Source organism: Bombyx mori, chromosome 5 (genome assembly GCF_030269925.1).
Source record: "Bombyx mori chromosome 5, ASM3026992v2".
NCBI lineage: Eukaryota > Metazoa > Arthropoda > Insecta > Lepidoptera > Bombycidae > Bombyx > Bombyx mori.
Window position 1 is genome coordinate 6,519,564 of NC_085111.1, and position 8,276 is coordinate 6,527,839.

The 8,276-nt window shown below is 43.0% G+C and overlaps 1 pseudogene; it reads left to right on the top strand.

The window, feature by feature from the left end:
- The first annotated feature begins 1,344 nt into the window (after positions 1 to 1,344).
- On the top strand, positions 1,345 to 3,317 carry LOC101737412 (uncharacterized; annotated as a pseudogene).
- The last annotated feature ends 4,959 nt before the right edge of the window (positions 3,318 to 8,276 follow it).

The following is an 8,276-nucleotide window of genomic DNA, read 5'->3' on the forward strand; positions in this document are numbered from 1 at the left end:
TCACCAACCTGCCTGTTTCTGCCGCGAAATGGAAATGCGTTCTGATCTTCTTGTGATGTTTATGGACTTTGGTAATGAGCTAAGTCGAGATTCGCTCGCTTCTGCAATAAATAAAAAATAATAAAAATAAAACGAGTCGTGATTTATAATGCTATTGTATTAGTTTTTATTTCATGTTTTGTTAGCAAATTAATTTACTATTTGCAAACTATAGCTAATAAATGAGACGACGTAGGTAATGTTTTATAAAACTCAACTTGATCGTGATTCTTAAATTAACAAAGAAATATACGGCGATATTTTAATGCTCTAATGCTTACAAGAGCCGTTTTAACGATACAGGCTGATCTATAGTCTCCGACTGACTTATTAAGAAAATTACGAGCCGATTTTTTTTTTGCCGAATTGGATAAATGCGCTCACGGCCCACTCAGCATTAGGTGACTACTAGACCCCATAGTCATCACAATTAAAATATCACCACCACCCAGCATGAACATAAGGTCAAAGTCGCAACTATTTTGTAAAAAAGTCGTCGTGGCCTAACGGATAAGACGTCCGATGCATTCGTGCTGAGCGATGCACCGGTGTTCGAATCCCGCAGGCGGGTACCAATTTTTCTAATGAAATACGTACTCAACAAATGTTCACGATTGACTTCCACGGTGAAGGAATAATAATAATAACATCGTGTAATAAAAATCAAACCCGCAAAATTATAATTTGCGTAATTACTGGTGGTAGGACCTCTTGTGAGTCCGCGCGGGTGGGTACCACCGCCCTGCCTATTTCTGCCGTGAAGCAGTATTGCGTTTCGGTTTGAAGGGTGGGGTAGCCATTGTAACTAAAACATGAGACCTTAGAACTTATATCTCAAGGTGGGTGGCGCATTTACGTTGTAGATGTCTATGGGCTCCAGTAACCACTAAACACCATGTGGGCTGTGAGCTCGTCCACTCATCTAAGCAATAAAAAAAACATACACACGAAGTCGCTATCGCCTATTTATTAATGGCCATTACGTCACATTATTTATCCTCTCTTCCAAACAATAGTTCTCTTTTAATATATAATTTCAGCTTTATCCTAATCTTTTCAATAAAAGAAAACATACTACTTATTTGTATATTGAACTACATTGATTCACTAAATTTCAAGAAATGTCATTAGTAGATTGTAGAATGTTACGTCAGTAAACAGTAGATCTTATTTCTAATCAAGCTGGCCACCCCTGCCCTAAAGGATAAGGCGCCCGATGCATTCGTATCCAACGATGCGACAGCGCCGGTATACGAATCCCGTAGACAGATACCAATTTTTCGCAATTCGTTCTGCCACCAGAAAATGGTGGTTAAAGTTGGTGAATATGGTGGTAAAATATCCAGAGCATACTGCGAGCCATTATTTGTGAATCTGCTTTTTATGACGCCCACAGGAAGAGATGGTGTGGTGCTATAGAGCGATAACTACACAGCTCGACCAGAGAGCCGAAATCTTAAATGGGAATTATTCTTATAACACAAACACTGTAATCTGAGGATTAATATACAAAAGCCTGTTTAGAATATTGAACTATTCAAGCACGATTTTATTGTATTAGAACATTTGGGCAGTTTTAGATATTTTAGTTAGCAAAAACTCAGATATTTTAGTTAGCAAACTCAAATATCAGTCTTGTGTAGTTCTTGAGGTATGGGCCACTATAACTTTGGCAGATGATTCCAGGGTGAGTTTGATTTAAAATGATATGTTATGTTGTGATATTTGTGGTGAAATTCATGATTAAAGGATACAGAAAGTCATATTGAGACCTTTGTTACGAAATTACTTGTTACTGGTGGTAGGACCTCTTGTGAGTCCGCGCGGTTGGGTACCACCACCCTGCCTATTTCTGCCGTGAAGCAGTAATGCGTTTCGGTTTGAAGGGTGGGGCAGCCGTCGTAACTATACTGAGACCTTAGAACTTATATCTCAAGGTGGGTGGCGCATTTACGTCGTAGATGTCTATGGGCTGCAGTAACCACTTAACACCAGGTGGGCTGTGAGCTCGTCCGCCCGACTAAGCAATAAATAAAAAAGTTGACAACATTATTAAATCTAAAAAATGCAAACTTAGTTTTATGAAATATTAAGAAGACACATTTATTCAGTTAATAGTTTTCCTAAATTTTCGTCACTTCTAGGATCCCATTTTCCAATACCATGCAGTTTGTTTGTTAACTCCTTCCATTTGGACTGTATGAAAAGGCGATCAGGCCTCAGAAGGCATAGGTTTAGACAAATCTTCATTCTTAAATAGATATAGCAATGCACATTGTATATTTCATTGTTTAACAAATCGAAATAGAGTTATCTGATACAAATATAACTTTAGTACTCACGCTTCCATAAATTCAACCATAAATACGTATGGCGTACGACGTATCAAACATCATTTAAAATGGCTTGGTCTCATATTTAAAATTTGAACAAGAAGTAAAACAAAAAAGAAACTGAAATAAATATTTCGCGCTGTTACACTCAAAATAATAATAAACAAGCTTGACCATCGTTTGGCAGTGTTTTTGTTCAGAAACCATAAATAATATAGGTTTTTTTTTAATCTACAATGTTGTTTTGTGTCTTTGAATATAATTTCCATTGTCCCATTGTTTGGCATAGCTGCTTTTGTATTTCTTATTAAGTCTATGCATATTCTAAATTTGATTTCCAAAAATGAAACGATTAATAAAAAATTCAAATTCGCAACATTAAGCTGACGTCACTAATCTAACCGTCGTCGTAACAAAAGTCCACAGAATGTGCTTCGTGCTACCGTCATAGATATCACACTTCTTAATGCTCCGTTTTCGAATCGAGGACTCGATACATTTAATTTACGAATATCGAGAGCTTTTCGTGATTAGCGCACAGTTTAATATTAAAAATCGATATATTTGCAGAAACTTTTCAGTTTCGCTCCAGAAGTTTCCCAGAAGTTGATAGTCAATTCAATTGAAAGAAGTAAATTGAAATAATTCAAGATTGTCGGGCTAACAGCTGCGTGGGCGAAGACGCGGTAGATACAATTCGACCAGGAGAATATAGACAGGACTTTTCAGAACCTCGTTCATGGTGCCTACAAAAATTTCGGAGCTTTTGACGAAAATGGTCGAATCATCAGTCAAGTTGCAGCTGCGCCTTTCCCCAAGGATCTGAATATTGTCTACATGATTGAGAACTTTGGAAAAGAAAGTGGAAATAACGCGGTGGAGACATTCTTCGTATTCTTCAAGTGCTTCCAGAAAACTTCCCCAATACACATGCAGTTGTATTAATTACAACGTCTACTATTTCAATGAACTCCATTATGAAGTATCTGGTATAACTGTCATTGTTTTATTTCACACTATATCATTACATTTAATGAAATAGTGTAAATAATGCAGTTAAAGAAGCTGCAGGCGTAAAGCGACCCCCTCGCTGGTTCTCTTCCTTGGAATCGCGAGGCCGAGGTATTAGTTACGGTATACCGGCGCAGGACACAGTCTCTAACTCGGCTGTCGGGCGGTGGAGGCGTACTGCGCGTCATTTGGCGTACGCAAAGGGAGCGGTTGCTGGAAGAATTTAATCGAACCTCAGTCACCCGCCGGCGCACCCTCGAGGCCCTAGTGCCCGTGCTGGAGGCATGGTCAGATCGGCGACGGGGGGGCTCTCCTTCCGCCTTACCCAGGTCCTCTGGGGGCATGGCTGCTTCGGGAGGTACCTGTGGAAGGTCTGCAGGAGAGAGCCACATCCGGGTTGTCACCAGTGCGGGCATCCGGACGATGACGCTCAGCACGCACTCGAAGCGTACCCGCGTTGGGAGCACCCACGGCGAGATCTCATCGCTGGGGAGGGACCTCTCCTTGCGGGCTGTCATCGCCCGCATGCTAGAGGACCAGAGTTCGTGGGAGGCCATGGTCAGATTTTGCGACCTGGTCATGGCGTTCCGCGAGGCTGAGGAGCGCGAAAGGGATTGGGATCCTTCCTCGGCTCCTCAGCGAAGAAGGCGGGGTGGGCGACGCGGGCATGATGCTCCCGTTAATCTCCCGTAGGGACTGTCGGGTACCGGGTGCTGGGGCGCCCGGTGCTCTGCTGTCGGTTCCGTGGAGAGGCGGCGCAAGGTGGCTCCTGTACGCCGCTCACGGTGTGTCTCCCGAAACGACGTCCTGCGGGATCTTCCCTGGGATGGAATCCCGTCCTATTGTCAGGACGGGTACCGGCGACGGCGTGCCTTCGGCGCGCACTGTGTGGGACCGTGGGCTTTGTGGAGTCGGAGTGGTGGAGCTCGATGGGGTTTAGTCGGTAGTCGGTTTTGTGGGGCGGGTCCTGCGTGGTTGACGCAGCGCAGCGCCTCGCGCGCTTTTCTCAAGGCGTAGTCTCCCATTAGGAATTTGAAGAAGCGGAGGACTTTGGCGTTCCTCTTCTCCCTCTTCTTCTCTGGAGGCACCGGAGTCTGACATAACCCGGTCTGTTACCCCTCTCGACCGGGTATCTATAAACGGATTCTCCAGCGTTAAAAACAAAAAAAGGCGTAAAGCAACCATTGTACCAAATTGACTGAAACTTTATTCTATGTCTCAAGAGCAATTGTATTCTCGCGGTGGTGTGTTATCCAGAACATAAAACGTACAATTGACTTCTAAGCTCTCGTTCAATCTGTGGCGAAAAAAAATATGTTCGCATCCAATTAAAGAAAAGCGATGTCTCTGTAATAAGAGAAAACTTTTAATGAATATAAGGTTTTAATAAGCTAAAATTAACAGTAAAAATGTCTTTTGGTTACATTAGATATATTAACAAAAACACTAATAAAACAGATTGACAGTGACATCAACTTAGTTTGAAGTAAGAAGTTTACATCATTCTCCTATCATAAAACATTTGGCAAATACTCCGACAAACGTAAAAGCTATGGATTAAAATCGTCCGTGACCACGAAAATCGTAAAATATTACAAATCAGGGATATAATGTAAATAAACAAGGGCTAAAGCGTAAAAATAGTTTTAATAAATCTATCAATTACCAACAATATATTTATGATTTTGGCCTTAAGATCAAATTACCTTGTGATTGTTTAATAGATACTTCTGTTTAATTGGTACAGACTGGTGTTAGAATCTTCTGGTTTGAGATTCCAGTAGTGTTCTTCATTAAAAAACTATTATCTATAACTTTTACTATTTATTATCTTTATTATCTATTACTTTTACTCGAACCAATAATTTGCGATCAGTCCTACGGCATATATGGCCAGCCCACTGCCACTTCAGCTTGCTGACTCTTTGAGCTATGTCGATGACTTTAGTTCTCTGTCGGATAATCTCATTCCGGATTTTATCCTTCAGAGAAACTCCGAGCATGGCTCTTTCCATGGCTCTCTGAGCGACTTTGAGCTGACGGACCAACCGTACTGTGAGTGTCCACGTTTCGGCTCCGTAAGTCATTACCGGTAGGACGAACTGGTTAAAAACTTTCGTTTTCAGGCACTGTGGGATGCACGATGAAAAGACTCCACGCAGTTTGCCGAACGCCGCCCAGCCTAGTTGGATCCTTCTCTTTACTTCCCTCTCCAAGCTGTGTTTACCCATCTGCAGCGTCTGCCCGAGGTATAAATATTTATCAACAGCTTCAAGCGGGCAGCCCTTCACGACGATCGGACCCGGGCTAATGTAACCATTGAACATCACTTTGGTTTTATCCATGTTCATCCGGAGTTCAATTCGTCGCGAAGAATCTGCTAAGCCGTTCAGCATCTGCTGCAGATCTTGCAACGATTCCACCATGAGAACTATGTCATCTGCAAACCGCAAGTGTGAGATGTACTGGCCCTTAATGTTTATACCCATCTTTTTCCAGTCCAGCGTCTTAAACATATCTTCCAATGCGTTAGTAAACAGTTTCGGGGAAACGACATCCCCCTGTCTCACTCCCCTATGCAATTGGATAGGGTTAGACTGCTGATTCTGTACTCGAACATTCATCGTGGCACAGTCGTAGAGGCATTTCAACACCTGGACATAGCGATGGTCTACTTGGCATCGCCGCAGAGAGTCCAGAACAGACCAAGTCTCGATGAAGTCGAAAGCCTTCTCATAATCCACGAATGCTAAACACAGGGGCTGATTATATTCTGTGGTCTTTTTTATATTCTGCCGCACTGTGTGTATGTGGTCTATGGTTCCATAGCCGCTCCGAAACCCAGCCTGCTCTGGGAGCTGAAATTCGTCGAACCTTCTTGCCAGGCGATTTGTGATGACTCGTGAGAACAACTTATAGATGTGGTTCAGGAGGGAGATTGGTCTGTAGTTCTTTAAAAGAGTTTTGTCACCTTTTTTGAAAAACAATATTGTTGTTCCACGCCTTCGGAGTTCTCCCGCAGTGAATGACGTGGCTGAAGAGCTTCTGTAGCTCTACTAAGAGAGGTGTTCCTCCTGCTTTCAATAGCTCAGTTGTTATACCATCATCTCCGGGGGCTTTTCCATTCTTGAGTTGTCTCAGAGCCAATCTTATTTTGTCCACACTGACGTCCGGCAGCTCATCGGTGAAATGGCGCGTGAGTGGGGCTCTTCAATCGTGACAGTTCTGTACAGGACGGGTGGTGCAGGACTCGTACAGCTGACATTAATATTTTTCAATCTCAGCGAGAATTCCTATCTGCGACATAATGACGTTACCATCGGAGGTCTTGAGTTTCGATAAACGATTTTTTTAATTTTCTTTTATTGCTTAGATGGCTGGACGAGCTCACAGCCCACCTGGTGTTAAGTGGTTACTGGAGCCCATGGACATCTACAACGTAAATGCGCCACCCACCTTGAGATATAAGTTCTAAGATTTCAGTATAGTTACAACGGCTGCCCCACCCTTCAAACCGAAACGCATTACTGCTTCACGACAGAAATAGGCAGGGCGGTGGTACCTACCCGCGCGGACTCACTAGAGGTCCTACCACCAGTGAACATGGCAATATGGAGACTGAATTAGGAAACAACATTTTTATAACCTGCAACATAAAGTTCAATTTTGTTAGGTGTAATTAAAACAAAAATTGCATAATTACTGGTAATAGGGCAAATTTTAAGCTCGTACGGGTAGGTACCGACTTGTCTATTTCAGATTACGTTAGAATTTGAAACTTTGACCGCATGTCTTAATAAGGGGGTTGGGTTATCTTCCCTAACCATTTAACATCAGGTAGTTGTTACGTCTGTGTAATAAATAAATATAAAAATGTGGGTTGCACCAATTCAAGTGGGACCCATCATCGCTTTTCGCTAATAGATAATTATTGAAGTTGTCCTTACGGATCCATCAGGTCCAATAACCCTTGTATTAGACGCCTTCAGCTCTAAAACTAGAAGCCGGCTTAGGGACTCCGGTAACCGTACTCGTCGAACTCGGCAAGGGGTATGTCGTGCAATCAATACATTTTTTTCGCCGGCTCTTCTCAGGGGGTCGCAATTTCGATTCATCCGCGAAGCAGCTGCTTTCGAGTTGTTAGGCCTCCTTCGAAGGCGCTCGGGCAGCTGCTAGCTAATCCCACCCCTCCTGGCTGAGCCTTTCCTCGCCCACCTGTCCTGGTGAAACTGGAGAAGCCCCAGAGCCACCAGTAATCCTTTAATCATGAAAAAAATTTTTAAGGTAATGTCGATCGAAAAATATGTATAACGTGTCTGTGTCTGAGGGTGCCCCTGGGTATGCCGATGTTACATGAGGCCCAGTCGCGTCACTCCCCAAAGGGTGGTCTATGGGTCGAAAGACACGGGGCCGAGTCGCACCACTTCTTGACACGCCACCACCGGTAGACAACCGGTGAACAGGAGACTCTGTGAGGAGGATCTCAGGGCGCCACCACTTACCGCTCTGGGAGACTTGAACCAATAATAAACTAATTAAAATTAACAAGATTGTATTTATTAGACACATAAAAAAGGATAAAATGAGTTAATCTACAATAATAGTTATAAGATACTAGTGAGAGGTTAAGATCGTTACAATATTGAAGTTAATAAAGAAGATGTGTCGGTAGATACACCGAACACTCAAGAAAGTTACACAAACAAAATTAATATAAATAAAAGAAACCGAATACGATTCACCGGGATCACTTCTCAGCAACCGAGGTTGCTGTATGCGAGCGAGGCTGGGAATGCGGGTATGTCCTGTTTCTACCGTAGTCAAGCAGCCTTCCTTGGACCGAGTTGCTAGAGCTCCCCGCTTCAAACAGCGTCCATATAGGAAAGTGCTATG